The sequence below is a fragment of the Triturus cristatus genome, chromosome 5_2, assembly GCF_964204655.1.
Source record: "Triturus cristatus chromosome 5_2, aTriCri1.1, whole genome shotgun sequence".
Taxonomy (NCBI): Eukaryota; Metazoa; Chordata; class Amphibia; order Caudata; family Salamandridae; genus Triturus; species Triturus cristatus.
In genome coordinates, this window is record NC_140588.1 from 417,808,815 (window position 1) to 417,832,585 (window position 23,771).

A 23,771-nucleotide genomic window follows, 5' to 3' on the forward strand; every position below is an offset into this window, starting at 1 on the left:
GAGGAGGCTGCGTTGCCCCCCTCCTCAGGCCACTTATGGCCCCGGGTACCCCATCCCCCGGGGCCGGCCTTTGCTTTTTGTTATTTAAAAAATATATATATTTATAGAAACACCTAAGACATGCTGGACAAACCGTATGTACCTATCACCATGACGATTTGCGTGATATTCATTAAAAGGCGACTATGCATAGAATGAATCCACATGGAATGTATTTACACCGCTAGTGAAGCTCTGACGTGTCTGACGCCCTACCGTGCCTAATCCCGGCGCCCCCGCCGGTGGGTACTCTCCAAGTAGACACCCTTGTCGTTTATTTATACAAACATGGGTAGCTATTGACGAGCACATTTAATATACACTCAAACCAAGCCATTCAAAGGGGATTCGACAAAAATTCGACCAAACTATGCAAGAAACCCCCCTCACGGTTAATAAAATACACATCCACCGCCGGATGTGTAATACTTTTTATTTTACTCTCTGGAAAGGAGACGAACCTCACTTGAGAGTTACAGCGTGCTCCGGGCTGAGCCCAATGCTGTGTTACACCCACCAGTGCCCGCCGAGTGCCTCACACCTCTGTGTTGTATTCCACCAGCTACTGCGTATGCTATGACACTCTCTAGCCCATGTGCACTGTAACACCACCCCGTGAATATGTCATACCACACTTGCCTTCGCACGGGTTATATTGCCCCATCTAATGTGCCTTCCTCGATGCCTATGTTATAACGCACAGCGCTATGCCATACATATTACAATCTGGGATCCATATCTTTGTCACAGTGCATATGCAACGTTACACTGCCCAGCACATATTTTATATTACAACTTTAGAGACTAGTTAGGTTACACAACACTGCCCTGTGCATATTACACTCCAAGGCGCATATCGCATAGCACGCGCTAGTGCCTGGGCTATCTCGCGCTCTCCAATGAATCTGTCATTGCGCACAATGTATTGCACATTATATTTCATGCCCCGGTTCATCTTATATCACACTTTTTGGAGCATAGTTTATACCATATACTATATCTAGTTTTCATTTTCAATCGTGCTCTCAGGACAATGTTCTATATAACACTGCGTCCTCCTACCCTTTTCACGGGCATTACATTTTGCGATGGGGGTGGAGGGTCAGGGGGTGTTTCTGCCAAGTGAGCCCTGAGTCACAGTCACAAACGTCCTCTTCTTCCTGAATAAAAGTGAGATTATGCTGCATACTTGTTCATATTTTAAGTAGTTCGCACAGACACACATTTTAAAAACAATAAAGTTCGTAATACCCACCTTCTCTGAACAGTTAGCTTGCTGCCCCATCCACCTCCTCCCTATCCTCTGTTGTCTGAATCCATGGACTAGCCTCCTCCCTCCTGCCATGCATGGTCTGATGTGCTGCCACTGCCCTCCATTTAGCATGATGTACCAGTCCACTCCTCCTGCCCTCCATTGCTCAATTCTATGGTCCATCATTGACCTCCTGCTTAGCCTCTGTGCTTAGCTTGCTGCCCCTATTCTCCTTCCCCCTGCCCTCCGATGTCTTTGTGCATGCCCCTACTAAATCCTTTTTGCCCACCATGTTCCATGGACCTGCCACTCCTATCTACTCTGAGTGTTCTGTTGAGCTGCCACTCCCCTCCCACCTGCCTAGCATTGTCAGATGACTGTAACCTGTCCCTGCCACCTCCAGCCTGCCTGTCCACATGCCATGCCCCTATCCCCTTCCTCCTGTCCTCCATGGTCCATTTTACTGCCACACCCTTCTGCCCTCCCTGGTCTGTTGTGCTGCAACTGCTCCTCCTGCCTGCCCCGTGCGGTCTGTTGTGAGGCCCCAGCTGCCCCTTACCCCCTACCATCTTCCCTCCATGGTCTGTGTGTATGCCATCATAGTCTCATTGTTGCTCTCCATGGTGTGTCTTGTTTCTAGTGCCCATCCTGCCTGACCTCCATGGTCATCTTGCTGCTCCTGCCCTGCCCCCTTGCCCCCAGCCCTCTGTTTCCATGTGCAGACCCCTATTCCCTCCCTCCTGGCTTGTCTGTTCCATTGTAATGCCCCTGATCCGTCCCTCCTGCCCTTTATGGTCTGTTATGCTGCAGCTTTCTCTCCTGTCTGTCCATTATGGTCAGCTAGCTACCATTGCTTCTTTCCCCTCTGTTCTCTGTTGTACATGTGCATGGTCCTGTCCCCTGCCTATTGCTTTCTATGGATTTTTGTGCTGCACTCCCGTCCCGCATGCGCTGTGTGGTGTATTGTGCTGCTGTAAACCCTGATGCCTGCCCTGTAGGGTCAGTTTGGTGCACCTCTCCATGTCCCTCCTGTCCTCTGTTATCCGAGTCCATGTCCCTACCCCAATTCCTCCTGCCTACCATGATCCAATGTACCATACTTGCAAACATTTTGAACTTGGTAAGAGGGAGATTTTGAAAACAAACTGGGGTATTGATTTTCCCCTTTGAGTTACATTGAAAAAGAGGAGATTGTAGACAGGAGACAGATCAAATAAAGCCCATTTGAGCTTAAAAACATTGGACGTTTCCTGGCTGAAACGGGTCTGTTGGCATGTATGGTAGTACTACCACTGCCTCTTCCTTTTGCCCACAATGGTCTATTATATTGCCACAGCCTCTCTTGCCAGTCCTGTATTGTTGGTTTGTTGCCCCTGCCCCCCTTTCAACTGCCCTCCATAGTCAGTTGTGCTGCCACTGCCCTTCCTGCCTGCCCAGTGTGGTAAAATTGTTGAGTCTGCACTCTCCTACCTGCCTTCAATTTTCAGAGTCCGTGCACCTGGCCTCTGCCTCTCAACAGTATCCCAATGAACAACTAGATTGCTAACATTCTATATTTATTACAACAGTGTGGAACGCCTGACGTCATCTTGATGTAATCAAAACTGTAATACCTAGAGTATTTCCTTTAGAAATTACATATATGAGAGCGTCTTATTTGCATCAAAATTATGGTTAGTGCTCTAAAAAATCTAAAATGAGGACATATTTTCTGAGTTTTCAAATAGCGACAAAGAACTTTTAAATTATTTGTAATCTCTATGTTTTTTTATCCAGTTGACCACTTGATTAAATGTTGCACCTAGGGGAGACGATGTGGTGTTACTTCCAGAGCTGCAGACTTTGCAACTGGGGAACCAGGTTGGAGTTTCTGCTTCAGCTCAACATTCTGTGATTCTGGTCAAATCACTTAATCTCCCCATGTCTACAACCAAAATGAATTTGATCTTGTGTGATGTAACCAATGCTCATGTAAAGCACTCCAATACCTGACAAGTCTGCACTATATAAAACTGCAAATACACAAAAAATAAGTGTTTTGCATACTTCTGTCATTGGGCTACATGTGGGCTACATCTGGGTGATATTTGTGCTGCATATGGGCTCTTTTGTCTTTGGTGGCCATCTTGGGAGATTTATTTGTTATGAAGTTTCCTAATTTCCTCATTTACTGCAGTCTCCTCAGTAGGAAATGCTTTCAGTTTTTTACTTTGAGTCCATCAAGAAGGTATTCAGATATGTCACACATTTGCCATAAATTCTGAATGTTAGCACTCTAGTTGCTCATTAGATCACTGTAGTAAAGCTACTGCTCACCACGGAAGTCTGCTGCTGGTATTAAAAGTGCATGTTTCAGTCTGCATATCAGAATTTTTTAATGAAATAAAAGAGGATTTGAGAAGTCACTCAAAATGTGCCCTAATTTTTCTTTCTTCAGCACTAATCATAAGTTCTATGGCAAAATGAACCCCCTGATTGTGTTCCTTTTTAAATTAAATGTTTTAAGTGTTACCAGTTTATTCCAATCAAGATGGCTTCAGGTGTGCCATACGTTTGTCATAAGTAAGACAGTAAGTGCTCTAGTTGTTCTTAAGAACACTCTGGGACATTCTGTCATTGGGCTATACTTGGGCTACATCTGGGTGATATTTGGGCTACATTTGGGCTCTTTTGTCTCTGGTGGCCATCTTGGGAGATTTATTTGTTATGAAGTTTCCTAATTTCCTCATTTACTGCAGTCTCCTCAGTGGGAATACTTTCAGTTTTTAATTTTGGTTCCATCAAGAAGGCATTCAGATGTGTCACACATTTGCCATAAGTTCTGAATGTTAGCACTCTAGTTGCTCATTAGATCACTGTTGTAAAACTACTGCTCACCAGGGAAGTCTGCTGCTGGTATTCAAAGTGCATGTTTCAGTCTGCATGTCAGAATTTGTTTATGAAATAGAAGAGGATTTGAGAAGTCAAAATGTGCCCTAATTTTTCTTTCTGCAGAACTAATCATAATTTCTATGGCAAAATGAAACCCCTCATTTTGATCCTTTGTAAATTAAATGTTTTAAGTGTTACCACTTTATTCCAATCAAGATGGCTTCAGGTGTGCCATACTTTTGTCATAAGTAAGACTGTTAGCGCTCTAGTTGTTTGTTAGAACACTCTGGGACATTCTGTCATTGGGCTATACTTGGGCTACATCTAGGTGATATTTGGGCTACATTTGGGCTCTTTTGTCTCTGGTGGCCATCTTGGGAGATTTATTTGTTATGAAGTTTCCTAATTTCCTCATTTACTGCAGTCTCCTCAGTAGGAAATGCTTTCAGTTTTTTACTTTGATTCCATCAAGAAGGTATTCAGATATGTCACACATTTGCCATAAATTCTGAATGTTAGCACTCTAGTTGCTCATTAGATCACTGTAGTAAAGCTACTGCTCACCACGGAAGTCTGCTGCTGGTATTAAAAGTGCATGTTTCAGTCTGCATATCAGAATTTTTTAATGAAATAAAAGAGGATTTGAGAAGTCACTCAAAATGTGCCCTAATTTTTCTTTCTTCAGCACTAATCATAATTTCTATGGCAAAATGAACCCCCTCATTGTGTTCCTTTTTAAATTAAATGTTTTAAGTGTTACCAGTTTATTCCAATCAAGATGGCTTCAGGTGTGCCATACTTTTGTCATAAGTAAGACAGTAAGTGCTCTAGTTGTTCTTAAGAACACTCTGGGACATTCTGTCATTGGGCTATACTTGGGCTACATCTGGGTGATATTTGGGCTACATTTTGGCTCTTTTGTCTCTGGTGGCCATCTTGGGAGATTTATTTGTTATGAAGTTTCCTAATTTCCTCATTTACTGCAGTCTCCTCAGTGGGAATACTTTCAGTTTTTAATTTTGGTTCCATCAAGAAGGCATTCAGATGTGTCACACATTTGCCATAAGTTCTGAATGTTAGCACTCTAGTTGCTCATTAGATCACTGTTGTAAAACTACTGCTCACCAGGGAAGTCTGCTGCTGGTATTCAAAGTGCATGTTTCAGTCTGCATGTCAGAATTTGTTTATGAAATAGAAGAGGATTTGAGAAGTCAAAATGTGCCCTAATTTTTCTTTCTGCAGAACTAATCATAATTTCTATGGCAAAATGAAACCCCTCATTTTGTTCCTTTGTAAATTAAATGTTTTAAGTGTTACCACTTTATTCCAATCAAGATGGCTTCAGGTGTGCCATACTTTTGTCATAAGTAAGACTGTTAGCGCTCTAGTTGTTTGTTAGAACACTCTGGGACATTCTGTCATTGGGCTATACTTGGGCCACATCTAGGTGATATTTGGGCTACATTTGGGCTCTTTTGTCTCTGGTGGCCATCTTGGGAGATTTATTTGTTATGAAGTTTCCTAATTTCCTCATTTACTGCAGTCTCCTCAGTAGGAAATACTTTCAGTTTTTTACTTTGATTCCATCAAGAAGGCATTCAGATGTGTCACACATTTGCCATACATTCAGAATGTTAGCACTCTAGTAGCTTATTAGATCACTGTAGTAAAGCTACTGCTCACCAGGGAAGTCTGCTGCTGGTATTGAAAGTGCATGTTTCAGTCTTCATGTCAGAATTTTTTAATGAAATAGAAGAGGATTTGAGAAGTCACGCAAAATGTGCCCTAATTTTTCTTTCTGCAGCACTAATCATACTTTCTATGGCAAAATGAACCCCCTCACTTTGTTCCTTTTTAAATTAAATGTTTTAAGAGTTACCACTTTATTCCAACCAAGATGGCTTCAGGTGTGCTATATGTTTGTCATAAGTAGGACTGTTAGCGCTCTAGTTGTTCTTTAGAACACTCTGGGAAGCTGCAGTAGAACACAAAGGAATCAACTGACTGAGAAAGATAATGTGAATTTACAGAAAATATGCTCTCAGTTTAGCTTATAGATCACCTTCCAAACCTCTGTGGGAAAAGCATGAGAAAATAGTTTTCTCTCAAACATGATTCATGATATCACAGCAGAAGGCTTTTTCACATGGTAAAATCACCTTAGAACACACCACAATTCCTAAAATGAGTATGGTACCATCAACAAATGATTTATAATGCAACTAAAGTCTTAAAACCTTCTATTAACTGCAATGACTTTTAATGAGGTGCTATCATGTATATTGGTCCCAAGATGGCTGCCAACACTTCTTGGATGAAGTGCCGACAGCCAATCAGATCTCACGATGAGATGTGTGGTTAGGCTCCGCCCAGATATATATGTGATTTTACTTTTGATCTTCTCAGGAACTACTGAACGGATTTACACCATTTAAAGCAAAAGGCACCAGTCTGAACTGAGGACTACCTCTTTGCCAAATTTCAAGTAATTCTGTTCAGCCGTTCGGGCTGTACCTTGGACTAAAGGTCCTATGGGAAAATGCATGGGGAAAACGCGTTTTGGGACCCCCCTTTTTTCTCAGCCCCCGCTTGACGAATCACCCCGAGACTTTCAGGGTAGGAGCTGAGCGGAGCGCCCCATTAGTTTTGAAAAAATTCACGAAGATAAGTCAACCGGCGCCAAAGTTATTCAAAATAGAATTTTCAGATTTCCTATGGGAACTCGGTCCTAACTATAACTATCTACTGGCGACCGCCAGTAGATAATATATATATATAGATATACATATACTATATATATATATATTAGTTAGGACTTATTTTCCATTGGAAATCCGCAACATTCTATTCCCAATAAGTCTGGCAGCGATTGACGAATCTTTTCCAAACTTTTGGCCAGCCCCGCTCCGCTCCTACCCTGAAAGTTTCGTGGTGATTCGTCAAGCGGGGGCCGAGAAAAAAGGGGGGTCCCAAAACGCGTTTTCCTCATCAGGTGAAAATCACACAATGGATTCCTATGGAAGGAAATACAAGTTCGGCTGATCTTAGAGGAATATTTGTACAATGGTGAAGGAAGGAGGCGGGGCCTGAGGTGAGATCTGTGCAAACACGCTCTGTGGCGCATTTTAAGTTGGGGAATTAATTCCTCTTCAATCCTGAGGGTCCCTGGGGACCAACTAGCCCACCAGGTACCTCCAGTAAGCGCCAGGGGGCTGTGTTGCAGAGTGTTGTAAAAAGGGGCGTGGCCTCTAAATACCTCTCTGCAATGCAGCTCCCTGGCGCAGGTCAGCTCAGGCCCCTCCCCCTTCCTTCACCATTGTACAAATATTCCTCTAAAATCAGCCGAACTTGTATTTCCTTCCATAGGAATCCATTGTGTGGTTTTCACCTGAAAATTTTCTGTGTCCATTTTTCAAACGTACAAATATCACTCTAAAATCAGCCGAACTACGAAATCCGATTTACTCACCTGTTATCAGGAGAGAACCCAGGGCTGCATCTTTTAGCCCAGCACTGACCCTGAAAAGTAATTCTAAGCATACTTACCAGCAACTTGTATTTCCTTCCATAGGAATCCATTGTGTGGTTTTCACCAGAAAAGTTTCTAAGTGTCTATTTTCACAAACTAAAAATATTCCTAAAAAATCGTCTGTATGACTTAAACATATTCTTTCAACTGTTTACAGGAGGTTGGCCAGTGCTGGATCCAGGATCCACCACTGAGTAAGAAAAAGTAACGATAACACTACTTACCTGCTAAGTGAATTTTCTGCCATAGGATAACATTGGTGATTCTATGGGAAAAAGTGTCAACTTTTAAAATACAATATCAATCCTTAAAAATTACTACTGTAACCAAAGCACTTTTACTCAACTGTTTACAGGAGATGTGCTAGGACTGAATCTAGGATCCAGTCCTGTGGTTAGAAAAGTAATCCATAAAGTAACTAATTGCATTTAACTAGATATTCACATTGAGCTCAATGTTGCTTTGTGTTTGAAATTGTGTTGCCCATTGCAACAACTGTAACTACTGTACTTAAAAGTCTGTTGCCTATTTGCCAAGTATTTAAACTAAAGTAATTCATTCTGAGAAAATATATTTTGTATTGTAATGTATAATGTAATTATAATGTAATTAAAAAAATATATCTAAAAATAAATAGTTTAAAAAATGTAGTAAATCAGTATCAAAAAAATCAGTATAACAATTAATACATTCAAAATTGTCATTTACAAAATCTTTGAAATTCACTGAAAAAACCATAGGTTTCAGGGGCGTTATAGTTAGGAATTGGCATTTAAAAAACCTTAGAAATTCACTGAAAAAACCATAGGTTTCAGGGGCGTTATAGTTAGCTGGACATTTCCCTAGTACAAAACCCTAGAAATTCCCCCGTTATAGTTAGTTCAGCTAACTATAACTCGCGCCCCTGCAATGCACTGCTGATGACGTCACATATTACATCACTCATGAAATGGTCAGTGACATCACTGATGACATCACTGATGACATCTCAAATGACATCACTGATGACATCACTGATGACGTCATCCATGTGATAAATTAGTGCATCTTCTCACACCCTTTGATATACTCAATCAAAATTTTAGACGTCCATTCTCAAAACCATAGATACTCCAATACCAATAACTACATACCCACTCATTGACTCTTAGATCTACACACACATCCACTCACTCACCTGTACAGTCACTCATACTTACAGTCACTCAGTATAGGACTAGCATATGCATTTATACACCTACATAGACACTCATACACCACCAATCATCCATAGAGGTATTCTCACACCTAGTCAGTCAAGCAAATAATTAATCACACTCCCATTTACTCACCTATGCAGTTATACACACACAAGTTCACTTACTTATAAAAATAGTACCACATTCTTACACTCTTATACAATCACTGATACAAGCACACACTCATACATGCAGCCACTCTCACAATCACACACTCTCACATATACCCACTTATATACTCTTACACACATATATACTAACAGACCCATACATACACTCACCCAACCATACAGTCCATCACAGATGCACTCTTAAAACCATTCACCCATAGAATCACCCACTCACACATGTATGCACAGAGTCACACACACCCCACCCACACAAACACTCAGGCACCCATACAGATACTCAGACAACCAATCAATAACCCATAGAGACACCTATATAGATATTCACAAAACCATGCAGCCGCTTATACACCAACAGACAGACAGATACAGACATTCACACAGTTTAGTCACTAGTCTGCAGTAAGATACATTTAATGACTCACTTATAGAGTCAGTCACGCACCTACTAAATCATCCATTCACACACTTATACACCCACTCATTCTTCCATAGGTTTTTCCCTATATATATATTAAACATATTTAACATTTACAGAAACACACACTCACTGGATGACGTCATCAGTGATGTCATCAGTGATGTTTTTCAGATGTCATCAGTGATGTCATGAGTGATGTCACTGACCATGTCATGAGTGATGTAATATGTGACGTCATCAGCAGTGCATTGCGGGGGCGCGAGTTATAGTTAGCTGAACTAACTATAACGGGGGAATTTCTAGGGTTTTGTATGAGGGAAATGTCCAGCTAACTATAACATCCCTGAAACCTATGGTTTTTTCAGTGAATATATATATATATATATATATATATATATATATATATGTAAAGCAATTCATGGGAGCGGACCGGTCCCTCTCCAGGAAAGATTTTCATGGTACTCCCCCGTAAGGCAGCTGCGTTCTTCTAATGCCAGCCTGCTGGCACAACCCAGGTTTAAACGCTCAAGGCTGGGCGGGAGGGCCTTTAGTGTGGTGGGAGCGCAGATTTGAAACGAGCTCCCACAGGAGCTTAGACAAACGCAGTCGTTAATGGAATTCAGAAAGAGCCTTAAGACCTGGCTCTTTCCAGCAGCATGATGTCCCCTGACCTACCCCTCTCAGCATAAGTGATCCTTTTGTCTGAGCGCCTGGATACCCGTAGGGTCGCAGACTGCGCTTTATAAATATTAATAATAATAATAATAAAAATAATAATATATATGTATATTTATATATATATATATATATATATATATATATATATATATATCAGTTACCATCGGGTCCTTCCGGGATGAAACCCTTGTCAGGTGGTGCGTTGTCCGGCGAACCCAGGCCGGATAATCCAACAAAGTTCGTAGACAAAGAAAAACGCACTCTCAGAGGTTGATCGTATTTTTACTAAACCATCGTTACGCGTTTCGACACAGCAGTGTCTTGGTCACACGATGTCCACAAAGTTTTCAAACAACCATATATGCACATAAACATAAAAGAAGTACTACCATGTTCCTGGATCTACAATGTTGCAAGTAGTCGCCATTTGGGAACGGGTTACAGACTTAAGCTCATACTTGAGTGCAAGCGTGTTCTCTTATCGATAAAGCTCAAATTTTGCAAAACAAAATGAATAAAAGTACTATTACAATTCATACATATTAGCATACTTCATTGACATCGGAGTTAACCAAAATATCCGAGTTTCTCGTATTCTGAGGTAATTGAAATTGCAAATCTTTATCGATTGTACACAACCGCGATAACAAACCAGGGCTAAGGCAGCCTCATGCCTCAATTTCAATTGGTATGTTGATTGAAATTGAGGCATGAGGCTGCCTTAGCCCTGGTTTGTTATCGCGGTTGTGTACAATCGATAAAGCTTTGCAATTTCAATTGCCTCAGAATACGAGAAACTCGGATATTTTGGTTAACTCCGATGTCAATGAAGTAGGCTAATATGTATGAATTGTAATAGTACTTTTATTCATTTTGTTTTGCAAAATTTGAGCTTTATCGATAAGAGAACAAGCTTGCACTCAAGTATGAGCTTAAGTCTGTAACCCGTTCCAAAATGGCGACTACTTGCAACATTGTAGATCCAGGAACATGGTAGTACTTCTTTTATGTTTATGTGCATATATGGTTGTTTGAAAACTTTGTGGACATCGTGTGACCAAGACACTGCTGTGTCGAAACGCGTAACGATGGTTTAGTAAAAATACGATCAACCTCTGAGAGTGCGTTTTTCTTTGTCTACGAACTTTGTTGGATTATCCGGCCTGGGTTCGCCGGACAACGCACCACCTGACAAGGGTTTCATCCCGGAAGGACCCGATGGTAACTGATTGCATACGGAGGGATGGCATGCCGGCCTGTTTGAAACGCTGAGTGTACTCGAAGAAGGAATCGGGAGGAAGACGTGAGCCTGTACATATTGGAGGTAAGCCGGGTCCCGGAGTGCGCTGCCTGGGAGGGTGGCAGGCGGGCACTTTGTGCGCGAGTGGTTACCCTCTCAGCGCGGGCGCGAGGGGGTCCGGTACTTGCCTCTAGACTCACAGGGCTACATACACGCAACGGGGCGAAGGTACAGAGCAGCATTGGAATTGGCCCCGACTCCCTATTGAATCCCAATACTCACATATTCGAAGGCATCAGGAACTGCCTACGTTTAGGCGGGGAGGTTTTTCTGTATTGGAACTAACGTAGATGGGAAACAAACAAAGACCTTGTACTGGTTTTCCATTTGTTTTTCAAACGCGCACAACGACCAACACACAGTGTGTGCCACTGCTTGAAGGAATTGGTAGAGTAACATGGAGAGTGACAGCGAAAGGCGAAAAGAAGCACAAACATTGTTTGCAAGAGCTCCAGGTAAAGGGAGTCATGCACAGGACGCAACCAATAAACCAGATCTGAATACGCTTAATACCAAAATACGCAGGTATGAGAAATGAAAAAAACAGGAAGCATCGAAATGGTGGGAGGCAGTCTCCCTCCAAGACTATGTCGATAAGGAAATGATACCACGTGGATTACGAATATATATCACGCCATCGCACGAAGCACGGAATCCACGGATGCTTGAGGAGTGGGCAGGCAACTCGGCCCTAAGCTCCAGGAATATGCTTCAGATTCTCATAAAATACGCATGGGAGGACAGAGAAGAAATAATCAAGGAATTGGAATCAATTGATGAAGACTTCCAGAAGAATACTGATCAGGAAGATATAAAAAAATTCAAAAATGATCTGGCAAATAGGTTGAAAAGATATGAAGAGGACATTAAATTACGGAAACAGAGGAAATTACACAGGGACTGTGTTGATTATGAGAGTGGACGCATTTTAACTTACAGCCAGAAATACGACCATCTCTACAAGCAACAAGACAGTCAAGGAAATGCATACGGAAATTTACAAACAGCGACTGAAATAGTAGTAACAGATGAGTCGGACGGGGATCTATCAGATACGACAGCTAGCACTTCCTCTGAGGTGGAAATAACAAGCAAACCAGCGTCTTTTTTAGACGAATTCCGGGTCATGAGGACAAGACGACAAAAAGAAGATATTCAATCAACCACACCGAAGAGAGGACGTGGCCATGGCCGGGGACAAGGACGAGGAAGAGGAAGAGGCAGAGGCGGTCTAAACAGAGGAGACTCAAGCTCAAACAAAGGAGAAGCAAGCAAGGCACTCGTGGGAACCGTAAGAGGAGGCCAGAAGAAAGCATATTAACCATGGATGATGAAATGGTAAATAGAACTATTATTAATCTATCCTCAAGATCTCTAACACCCACAGAAAAAACTACACTGTGTCTGGGTCTGACCTTCTGTCCTACCGAGCTGTACAACTATGCTAACACTAGGGTGGATATTTTTAAGTTCATAAGGAAACTTAAGTTGAAAAAATGGCATAGTTTGAGGAATACCAGACCACCCGAAAATGCCGCAGGGCAAGCTGTCAGTTGGTCCCAACCTAACCTTAATGTGGGTGATGCTGATGTCCTTGAAACCATGTATGTACTGGCGGACCCTGTATCTGACACTGGGGACACTCCAACAGTTGATGAACAGGACAGCATCAACACTCACAGAGCTGCGTGCACTACCTTCAAACCTAAGTCAAACTTTTTTCCAACTTTGCCACATGACTCAATAGACACCTTTTATGATGTGGTTACTAAGGAAATGATTACACACAAACACAGGATTGGTACACGCAGCCATACAGATTCTAACTTATCAAAACAGCAAAGAACCTTTATTCTCTCACTAGCACAAGACAACAGAATGGTAATCAGACCTTCCGATAAAGGAGGTAATATCGTCCTATGGGATAAATGCATGTACATCAAGGAAGCACTGAAGCAATTATCTGATGTAAATTTTTATTGCAAATGTACCTCTGATGTCTACAACTGTAGCATAACAACAACATGGGAGAAATTAATGAATTGGCAAAAGGAAGGGCTCATCTCGTGGCAGGAATACTGTTTTCTTAAAAAAGATTTTCCCAAATTACCCATTCTGTACCTACTCCCGAAAGTACACAAAAATCCCAAAGTGCTACCAGGGAGGCCCATTGTGTCATCTTTGGGGAATGTCAACGAGAATGTATCCAAATACGTTGACTTTTTCCTGAGGGAATATGTCATCCAATTACCATCTTATCTCAGGGACACCAAGGATTTTTTGAACAAAATCGCAGACATCACATGGGTTGATGGATATTTACTCATTGCCCTGGATGTGAGTTCACTATATACCATTATTGACCACACCCAGGGCATGGAGGCTTGTCTACACTTTCTTAGGGCAAGGAACATCTGCTATCTCGAGCATACCAACATGCTAGTTGACATGATGAAGTTATGCCTCAAAAATAACATCTTTCTGTTCAATGGTGAGTTGTATAAACAGGTGCGAGGCACGGCTATGGGAACGTGTTTCGCACCTAGTTTTGCGAACCTCTTCCTGGGCAAATGGGAGGAGGAGCTCCACAAGGACAGCGATATGGACTCTGATTTCAGGAAGGTGGTAGTATGGTTGAGGTATATTGACGACCTCTTCGTCATTTGGAAGGGCAGTGAGGAAGAAGCTAGGGAGTTCATAAATAAACTGAATAACAATGGCTACAGTATACAGCTTACTTCAAGTATAAGCAATAACAAAATTGAATTCCTAGATACTCTCATCACAATACAGGATGGCAGCATGGTATCAAGTTTACACCGGAAGGAAACTTCCGGGAATAGCTTATTACACGCCCGTAGTGCCCATCCAGAGTCACTGAAATGGAGCATTCCATTTGGTGAGCTACTCAGGGCACGGAGAAATTGTAGCACTGAGGATGATTTTCAGCAGGAACAAAGTATCATGCTTTGCAGATTCAGGGAGCGGGGCTACCCTGAATGGGTGCTAACGAAGGCCAAGGACAAGATTAGGAACATCAGTAGATCTCAAGCCCTTGAGTATTCTGCCATAGATGACCAAGAAGAAACACCTGTAAGGGTTATAACCACATTTAACCAGGAATCCAAACATGTCCAAAAAATTCTAGCCAACAATTGGAGAATCTTAAAATCAGATTCCATTATTGGCGATAACATCAGTGACAGACCCCTGATTTCCTACAGGAGAGGGAGGAATTTGAAGGATATGCTGGTCAGGGGAGACATTACGGAAAACCCGAATAGGAACCCATTCAATCTTAAGGGTTTCTACCCATGTGGCCATTGCAAGGCATGCAAATTCAGCCACATGATGAAGGAATTTGAGGTTACAGGATCAGGTCAAAGTAAAACCATAACACAGTTCCTCACATGTAGCACCAACTTTGTTGTGTATATACTGGAATGTCCGTGCAGACTCCGGTATGTCGGGAGTACAACATGTATGGTTAAGAAGCGGATACTGGAACACCTAAGAGCCATTACCAACTTGGATCGTAACTATCCCATTGCACGACATTTCCAAGATAGGCATCAGTCCAACCAATCTCTTCTCAAATATTTTGCCATAGAACAGGTCAATATATCAAAAAGAGGGGGAAACAGAGAGTTAGCCCTCAGAAAGAGAGAATCAAAATGGATAATGGAATTGGAAACCAAGTTTCCGGGTGGACACAATCTTGATGAGGAACTGGCAACTCATTTACATGAGGACTGAACTTGTATACCAATCAGTTTGCCTTTTATTGCCCTTTTGTGGCTTTTCTTTATTGCCATTTTACTGAGACTCTTCATGATATTGCATGGTAACCCAAGTATTTCTCATGTTATTTAGAGAAAAATGTATTTTTGAGCTAAAAAATGTAATTTTGTTCTTCTTGGGCTATATGTAATTTTATCTTGTTTCTTTTATTATCCAGGAGGAAAGGAAGGGACCATTCACTTCTCACGGATTCGGCACCGGTTCCCTACCCTTTTCTTCATGAGGATGCCACTACACGTCCAACAAGATAAGGACTGCACTTATATTGTTCACTGTTCTTTATCTTTAATTGCACGGATCTTTTTATCATTTAGCCTAGGCTCAATGGATTGCCTGCACTGCCAATTCCTTCGACTGTAGCACTACATGGTTCTTAGTTAGAAGTACTACTTGCTCCCACTCTAATTTTGCCATTTGGCTTTTGATATATTTTGTGCGGAGGCATTTCCTTAGTCTGCATGAGCTTATAGAATATAGAGGCACTAGTCCTTATAAGTCACGATTCGGGCACGGAGTCCTGATAATTCCTGAGGCTTACAGCATGCCTACATGATACTTACCTTAACTTAGCAGTACGTGAATACGGATACGGCACTAGTCCGCCTGGTATGTTGATTGAAATTGAGGCATGAGGCTGCCTTTGCCCTGGTTTGTTATCGCGGTTGTGTACAATCGATAAAGCTTTGCAATTTCAATGACCTCAGAATACGAGAAACTCGGATATTTTGGTTAACTCCGATGTCAATGAAGTATGCTAATATGTATGAATTGTAATAGTACTTTTATTCATTTTGTTTTGCAAAATTTGAGCTTTATCGATAAGAGAACACGCTTGCACTCAAGTATGAGCTTAAGTCTGTAACCCGTTCCAAAATGGCGACTACTTGCAACATTGTAGATCCAGGAACATGGTAGTACTTCTTTTATGTTTATGTGCATATATGGTTGTTTGAAAACTTTGTGGACATCGTGTGACCAAGACACTGCTGTGTCGAAACGCGTAACGATGGTTTAGTAAAAATACGATCAACCTCTGAGAGTGCGTTTTTCTTTGTCTACGAACTTTTTTATATATATATATATATATATATATATATATATAAATATAATCGCTCCCAAATTCCTCTTGGTTGTACACAAGGAATCCCAAGCACTCACGGGGGGGGGTGGGGTTCGCAGCCTGATTTATTTCGACAAAAACAACAGACGCATTTCGGAACTAGTCCTTCCTCAGTGTTGTTACCCAATGCATTACGAGGCATCATTTTATAAACAAGCAATCGCTTTAAGAGCATGGAAATAATGGAGGGATGATGGTCAGCACATCGTAAGCGCCGTCTTACAAACGTAAAATCCTTACAATTCATTAATGTTATATAGAAAAGCAACAAAGGGTTTCAAAAAGCAAAAGACAATCAATTCATTTATGTGCTTTGAATATTTTAACCCGTATTGCTTGAAAATATGGCTGTGAATCGGCAATTAGCAACCTATTATATAAAAGGTTGCTAAAGCCCTCACATACACACAATTAATGGCCGTGTATTGGCCTGCCTATTCAAAAGCGAATTACATTTCAAAAAGGAGATATAAAACACAAAATCATTTGCCTAAATAAACACAAGTTCACAGAAAATCTATTACATTATTATACAGAAATAACTTCTGGAATACATACTTCCAGATCCCTAGATGTACTGTTAATTCCTCTCCAGAATTTAACCCATATGGAGTTTTTGTCTGGAGATCAATTATGTATCTCGATTCCAGTCGTCTAAGTCTTGACACTCTATCTCCCCCTCTGGCATGTACTGGAACACAGTCAATAGCAAAAAACTGTAGAAGATCTCTATCGCTCTTATGCTTAATGGCAAAATGGCTTGCGACAGGATAGTTAAAATCTTTTTTCGCTATGGCACGCATGTGTTCTAAAATTCTGATCTTGACATTATGAATTGTACTGCCCACATACATGAGTCCACATGGGCATTTCAAGCAGTAGACAACATGTGAAGTGTGGCAGGTCACGAATTTATTAATGGTCTTCCCTCTTTTTAAACCTTTCACATTATAGGTTAATACTCTTTTGCTAAAAGCACAAGCCTGCATTTCCCGCAAGGATAAAATCCTTTCATCTCTTTCAAAGTGCCCTTCTTAGAAGGGGTTGGATCTAGATGACTATGGACCAGACTATCTTTGAATGAACGTGCTTTCCTAAATGTGATCATGGGGACCGATGGAATATCAGATCCAATAACTGGATCTGTTTTTAACACATGCCAATTTTTTCTCATGATTGTTCTTAAACTAGATGCATCTTCAGAGAAGGTTGTTATCATCCGAAATTGGCCCTCATTTGATTGATTTATTTGTTTTTGTTTCAGAATTTCCTCCCTAGGTAGCTGTTTAACCCTTTGCAAAGTTTTCTCCAAAAGATCATTACCATAGCCTCTTGCTAAGAACCGACTTAGGCTATTCTTTACTGCCTGATTAAAATCACATTGTCTTGAGCAATTCCGTTTTAATCTTAGGAATTCCCCGTAAGGTATGCTATTTTTTAACCTCTCAGGGTGGCCGCTAGAGGCGTGCAAAGTACTATTGCCTGCCGTCGGCTTTCTATAAAGAGCGGTTGTCAATTCGCCCTTCTTAACTTCCACTCTGAGGTCGAGATAGTTTACTGCCACTAAACTAATCGCCCCTGAGAAGTGTAGGTTAGCTTCATTCCTATTTAGATGTTGAATATACTCTTCGGCTTTGCTAGTTGAGCCCTTCCAAATTAAGAAAAGGTCATCGATGTATCGATGCCAAGACACTAATTCCTTAGTCAATTCAATGTTGTCGGTGGACCAAGCCACCTGCTCCTCCCACCAGCCCACGAACAAGTTCGCGTAGCTGGGGGCAAAGCAGGTGCTCATCGCATTTCCTGAAATTTGTCTATAAAGATCTCCCTGGAAGAGAAAAATGTTATTAAATAAACAAAATTCAATCAATTCCAACAACACTCTGTTATGTGTTGCAAATTTCAGTGCACTTTTTTTAAGGAAGTACTCAACCGCACTGAGTCCTTGTGAGTGATTTATACAAGTGTAATGACTTGTTATGTCCAACACAATCATGCAATATGATGGATCCCATTTGATTTTCTCGATATTTTGAATAAAGTCGGAAGTATCTTTTATGTAAGATATCAGCTTTAGCACAGATTCAAATAAAAAATTATCTAAAAATCTAGAAAATTTTCAGTTAAACTGCCCACGGAAGAAACAATTGGCCTGCCGGGAGGTCTCACCACATCTTTATGTATTTTTGGTAGATGATAAAAAGTGGGTGTAATGGGATTTGTTGTTCTTAGAATAGATATTCCTCCAGGTCTAACATTGCTTTGTCATGCCACTTTTTAATTAAGTCATGCATCTGAACAATACTTTCTTGGTACATTTCCTTGGTCGTCAATTCATAACAATTGGGATCTTGTAGTTGTCGCATGGCTTCATTCACATATTGTCCACGAGACATCAGAACAATATTCCCCCCTTTATCTGAGGGTTTAATGATTACTGAAGCGTCCTGTTGGAGATTTTTCACTACAGTTTTCTGCAGCTGAGTTAGATTACTTTTTACTTTAGGATTTGCTCCATATTCACGGAACTTAATTAAGTCCTTGATCACTGCCTCAGAGAAGATGTTGGTCACATCTGTAGACATCTGTGGCAAGAATTGGGAAGGTGGCTTAAATCCACTGGCCGGGGCTTCCTGTACCACATTAGATTCCTCAATTCTTTGTGTCAATGTTGTTACCATTCGTGACTCTTCCAAAGTTCCTTCCTTACGTAGTTCTTCCAATATCTCTAAGGTTGTTAAATCATTTACTGCAAGCAAGTCTGTTTCTTTGTTATGGACTCTAAGGAATCTCGCCTCTTGTGTTGTAGGTTTTAATTTGAAATATTTATATAATTTGAGTTTGCGCACCAGTTTGAACAAGTCGATTCTCGTTTGTGTATATTCTAAACAATTTTGTGGACAAAATGATAGTCCTAATTTTAATGCTGATTCCTCTGTGGGGGTTAGAATTTTGGGGGTCAGATTCACTATCGTCAGTTGGTCAATATCTTCTACCATCTGCCTCCCCTCTTGCTCCGAGTTACTTGAGATGTTTGGTTGTTTCTTGCTCTTCCTCTTCCAACCGCCCCTTCTTGTTTGTCTTCTTTTTCTGGGGGCATGCTCTTCCCTCCCCTTAATCAGGTCTGGCGGATAATGTTGAACTCCACCTGAAAAGGGGTCTTCCACTGTCCCCCAGAGGGACCTGCAATTTCCTCCTCAGATTGTTCATTCTGTTATATCTGACTCTGAGGTTTTGACTATGACCGGTGTCATTGAAGGCAAGATCTTTCTTTGTTGCACTTCTTTTCTAGATTGTTCAAACTTCTTTGCAAATGTCAAGACCCTGCCTAAGGCTTTATCTTTCTCGTCTCGTTCAAATTTTTCTTGCTTGCGCTGTTTTATCTTTATTTCGTATGCGGAGAGTCTCTTTTTCATGGCTATCCTTAATAGATCTTGCTGACTCTTATCTGCAGCCTTCATTAGTTCTTCTTCTAAGTTTTCAATGTCCTTCAAGGCTTTATCTCTGTAGCTCCAGGCGAACTTCACTAACAACTCCAATGTCCCTTTGCAGAATGATGCCGTATGTAATGCCCACTCTTCTAAAAGAAGTGGGTCTGGGTTCTCGTATGATGGTACCGTGTATACACGTAATCCTCTAGGCACCTTCTCCACCTCGATGTAATTTTGTAATGAGGTGGCCTCCCACCACTTCCGCACTTCTCTTTCACACAGTCTTTCCAATCTAATATACTGTGTTTGTAAGGTATTGGGGATATTATGTGTCTCCAATGTCCTTGGATTTAAGGCATATGATGTTCTCTTTTTGAAAATATCCACTGCCGCCTCTCTTCAATCTGCAACGTTGAACATATCCATTACGCATTCAATCAGAGCTCTGATCGCAGGCACCTTTCAGTGCTGCTACTGCTACTCTCCCCCTCGCCTGGCTCTAGACTAGGAAACAGTTCCACACACTTGCATATAGCCGGCTTACTGTTTAATTCGTGGTTCGACGCGCGTGTGCTGATCCTCCTTTTCACTCCGTATATCGTTGTTACTTGAAAGGCAAAGTCCAGAGCGGTGCCTGCGCTTAAAAATATGTCGCTCCTCCGCACCGACAAAGCGTGGCACCCTTAAGGCGGGTGCTTCAAATGCGGCGGTGCCCCGCAATATCAATTATCGCTCCCAAATTCCTCTTGGTTGTACACAAGGAATCTCAAGCACTCACGGGGGTGTGGTTTTCGCAGCCTGATTTATTTCGACAAAAACAATAGACGCGTTTCAGAACTAGTCCTTCCTCAGTTTTGTTACCAAATGCATTACGAGGCGTCATTTTATAAACAAGCAATCGCTTTAAGAGCATGGAAATAATGAAAGGATGATGGTCAGCACATCGCAAGCGCCATCTTACAAAGGTAAACATCCTTACAATTCATATAGAAAAGCAACAAAGGGCTTCAAAAATCAAAAAACAACCAATTCATTTATGTGCTTTGAATATTTTAACCCGTATTGCTTGAAAGGTAATATTTTCAAACAATACGAGTTAAAATATTCAAAGTACATAAATGAATTGATTGTTTTTTGCTTTTTGAAACCCTTTGTTGCTTTTCTATATAACATTAATGAATTGTAAGGATTTTTACCTTTGTAAGATGGCGCTTGCGATGTGCTGACCATCATCTCTCCATTATTTCCATGCTCTTAAAGCGATTGCTTGTTTATAAAATGACGCCTCGTAATGCATTGGGTAACAATACTGAGGAAGGACTAGTTCCGAAACGCGTCTGTTGTTTTTGTCGAAATAAATCAGGCTGCGAAAACCACCCCCCCGTGAGTACTTGAGATTCCTTGTGTACAACCAAGAGGAATATGGGAGCGATAATGGATATTGCGGGGCACCGCCGCATTTGAAGCACCCGCCTTAAGGGTGCCGCGCTTTGTCGGTGCGGAGGAGCGACATATTTTTAAGCGCAGGCACCGCTCTGGACTGTGCCTTTCAAGTAACTATGATATAAGGAGTGAAAAGGAGGATCAGCACACATGCGGCGAACCACGAATTAAATGGTAAGCCTGCTATATGCAAGTGTGTGGAACTGTTTCCTAGTCTAGAGCCAGGCGAGGGGGAGAGTAGTAGTAGCAGCACTGAGAGGAGCCTGGGATCAGAGCTCTGATTGAACGCGTAATGGATATGTTCAACGTTGCAGATGGAAGAGAGGCGGCAGTGGATATTTTCAAAAAGAGAACATCAGATGCCTTAAATCCAAGGACATTGGGACACATAATATACCCAATACCTTACAAACCGGTACATTAGATTGGAAAGACTGTATGAAAGAGAAATGCGGAAGTGGTGGGAGGCCACCTCATTACAAAATTACATCGAGGTGGAGAGGGTGCCTAGAGGATTGCGTGTATAGACGGTACCATCATACGAGAACCCAGACCCACTTATTTTAGAAGAGTGTGCATTACATACGGCATCATTCTGCAAAGGGACATTGGAGTTGTTAGTGAAGTTCGCCTGGAGCGACAGAGATAAAAACTTGAAGGACATTGAAAACTTAGAAGAAGAACTAATGAAGGCTGCAGATAAGAGTCAGCAAGATCTTTTAAGGATAGCCATGAAAAAGAGACTCTCCACATACGAAATAAAGATAAAACAGCGCAAGCAAGAAAAATTTGAACGAGACGAGAAAGATTACGCCTTAGGGAGGGTCTTGACATTTGCAAAGAAGTTTGAACAATCTAGAAAAGAAGTGCAACAAAGGAAGATCTTGCCTTCAATGACACCGATCCGAGTCGAAACCTCAGAGTCAGATATAACTGAGAATAAACAATCTGAGGAGGACATTGCAGGTCCCTCTGGGGGACAGCGGAAGATCCCTTTTCAGGTGGAGTTCAACATTATCCGCCAGACCTGATTAAGGGGAGGGAAGAGCATGCCCCCAGAAAAAGAAGACAAACAAGAAGGGGCGGTTGGAAGAGGAAGAGCAAGAAACAACCAAACATCTCGAGTAACTCGGAGCAAGAGGGGAGGCAGATGGTAGAAGATATCGACCAACTGACGATAGTGAATCTGACCCCAAAATTCTAACCCCCACAGAGGAATCAGCATTAAAATTAGGACTATCATTTTGTCCACAAAATCATTTAGAATACACAAACAAGAATTGACTTGTTCAAACTGGTGCGCAAACTCAAATTATATAAATATTTCAAATTAAAACCTACAACACAAGAGGCGAGATTCCTTAGAGCCCATAACAAAGAAACAGACTTGCTTGCAGTAAATGATTTAACACCCTTAGAGATATTGGAAGAACTACGTAAGGAAGGAACTTTGGAAGAGTCATGAATGGTAACAACATTGACACAAAGAATTGAGGAATCTAATGTGGTACAGGAAGCCCTGGCCAGTGGATTTAAGCCACCTTCCCAATTCTTGCCTCAGATGTCTACAGATGCGATCGATATCTTCTCTGAGGCGGTGATCAAGGACTTAATTAAGTTCTGTGAATATGGAGGAAATCCTAAAGTAAAAAGTAATCTAACTCAGCTGCAGAAAACTGCAGTGAAAAATCTCCAAGAGGACGCTTCAGTAATCATTAAACCCTCAGATAAAGGGGGGAATATTGTTCTGATGTCTCGTGAACAATATGTGAATGAAGCCATGCGACAACTACAAGATCCCAATTATTATGAATTGACGACCAAGGAAATGTACCAAGAAAGTATTGTACAGATGCATACCTTAATTAAAAAGTGGCATGACAAAGCAATGTTAGACCTTGAGGAATATCTATTTTTAAGAACAACAAATCCCATTACACCCACTTTTTATCATCTACCAAAAATACATAAAGATGTGGTGAGACCTCCCGGCAGGCCAATTGTTTCTTTCGTGGGCAGTTTAACTGAAAATTTGTCTAGATTTTTAGATCATTTTTTATTTGAATCTGTGCTAAAGCTGACATCTTACATAAAAGATACTACGGACTTTATTCAAAATATCGAGAAAATCAAATGGGATCCATCATATTGCATGATTGTGTTGGACATAACAAGTCTTTACACTTGTATAAATCACTCACAAGGACTCAGTGCGGTTGAGTACTTCCTTAAAAAAGAGCACTGAAACTTGCGACACATAACAGAATGTTATTGGTATTGACTGAATTTTGTTTATTTAATAACATTTTTCTCTTCCAGGGAGATCTTTATCGACAAATTTCAGGAAACGCGATGGGCACCTGCTTCGCCCCATCTACGCGAACTTGTTCGTGGGCTGGTGGGAGGACCAGGTGGCCTGGTCCGCCGACAACATTGAATGGACTAAGGAAATAGTGTCTTGGCATCGATACATCGATGACCTTTTCTTAATTTGGAAGGGCTCAACTAGCAAAGACGAAG

At 41.4% G+C, this 23,771-nt stretch overlaps 1 long non-coding RNA gene across 1 annotated transcript in view; it reads left to right on the forward strand.

Annotated features, from left to right (window-relative positions):
• Positions 1–15,991, forward strand: part of LOC146823090 (uncharacterized) — a 60,489-nt gene extending 44,498 nt beyond the window's left edge. Inside the window, exon 3 of the long non-coding RNA XR_014961877.1 lies at positions 15,415–15,991. This is a non-coding gene — a long non-coding RNA (uncharacterized LOC146823090). The remainder of the gene's footprint in view (positions 1–15,414) is intronic.
• Positions 15,992–23,771: the final 7,780 nt, after the last annotated feature.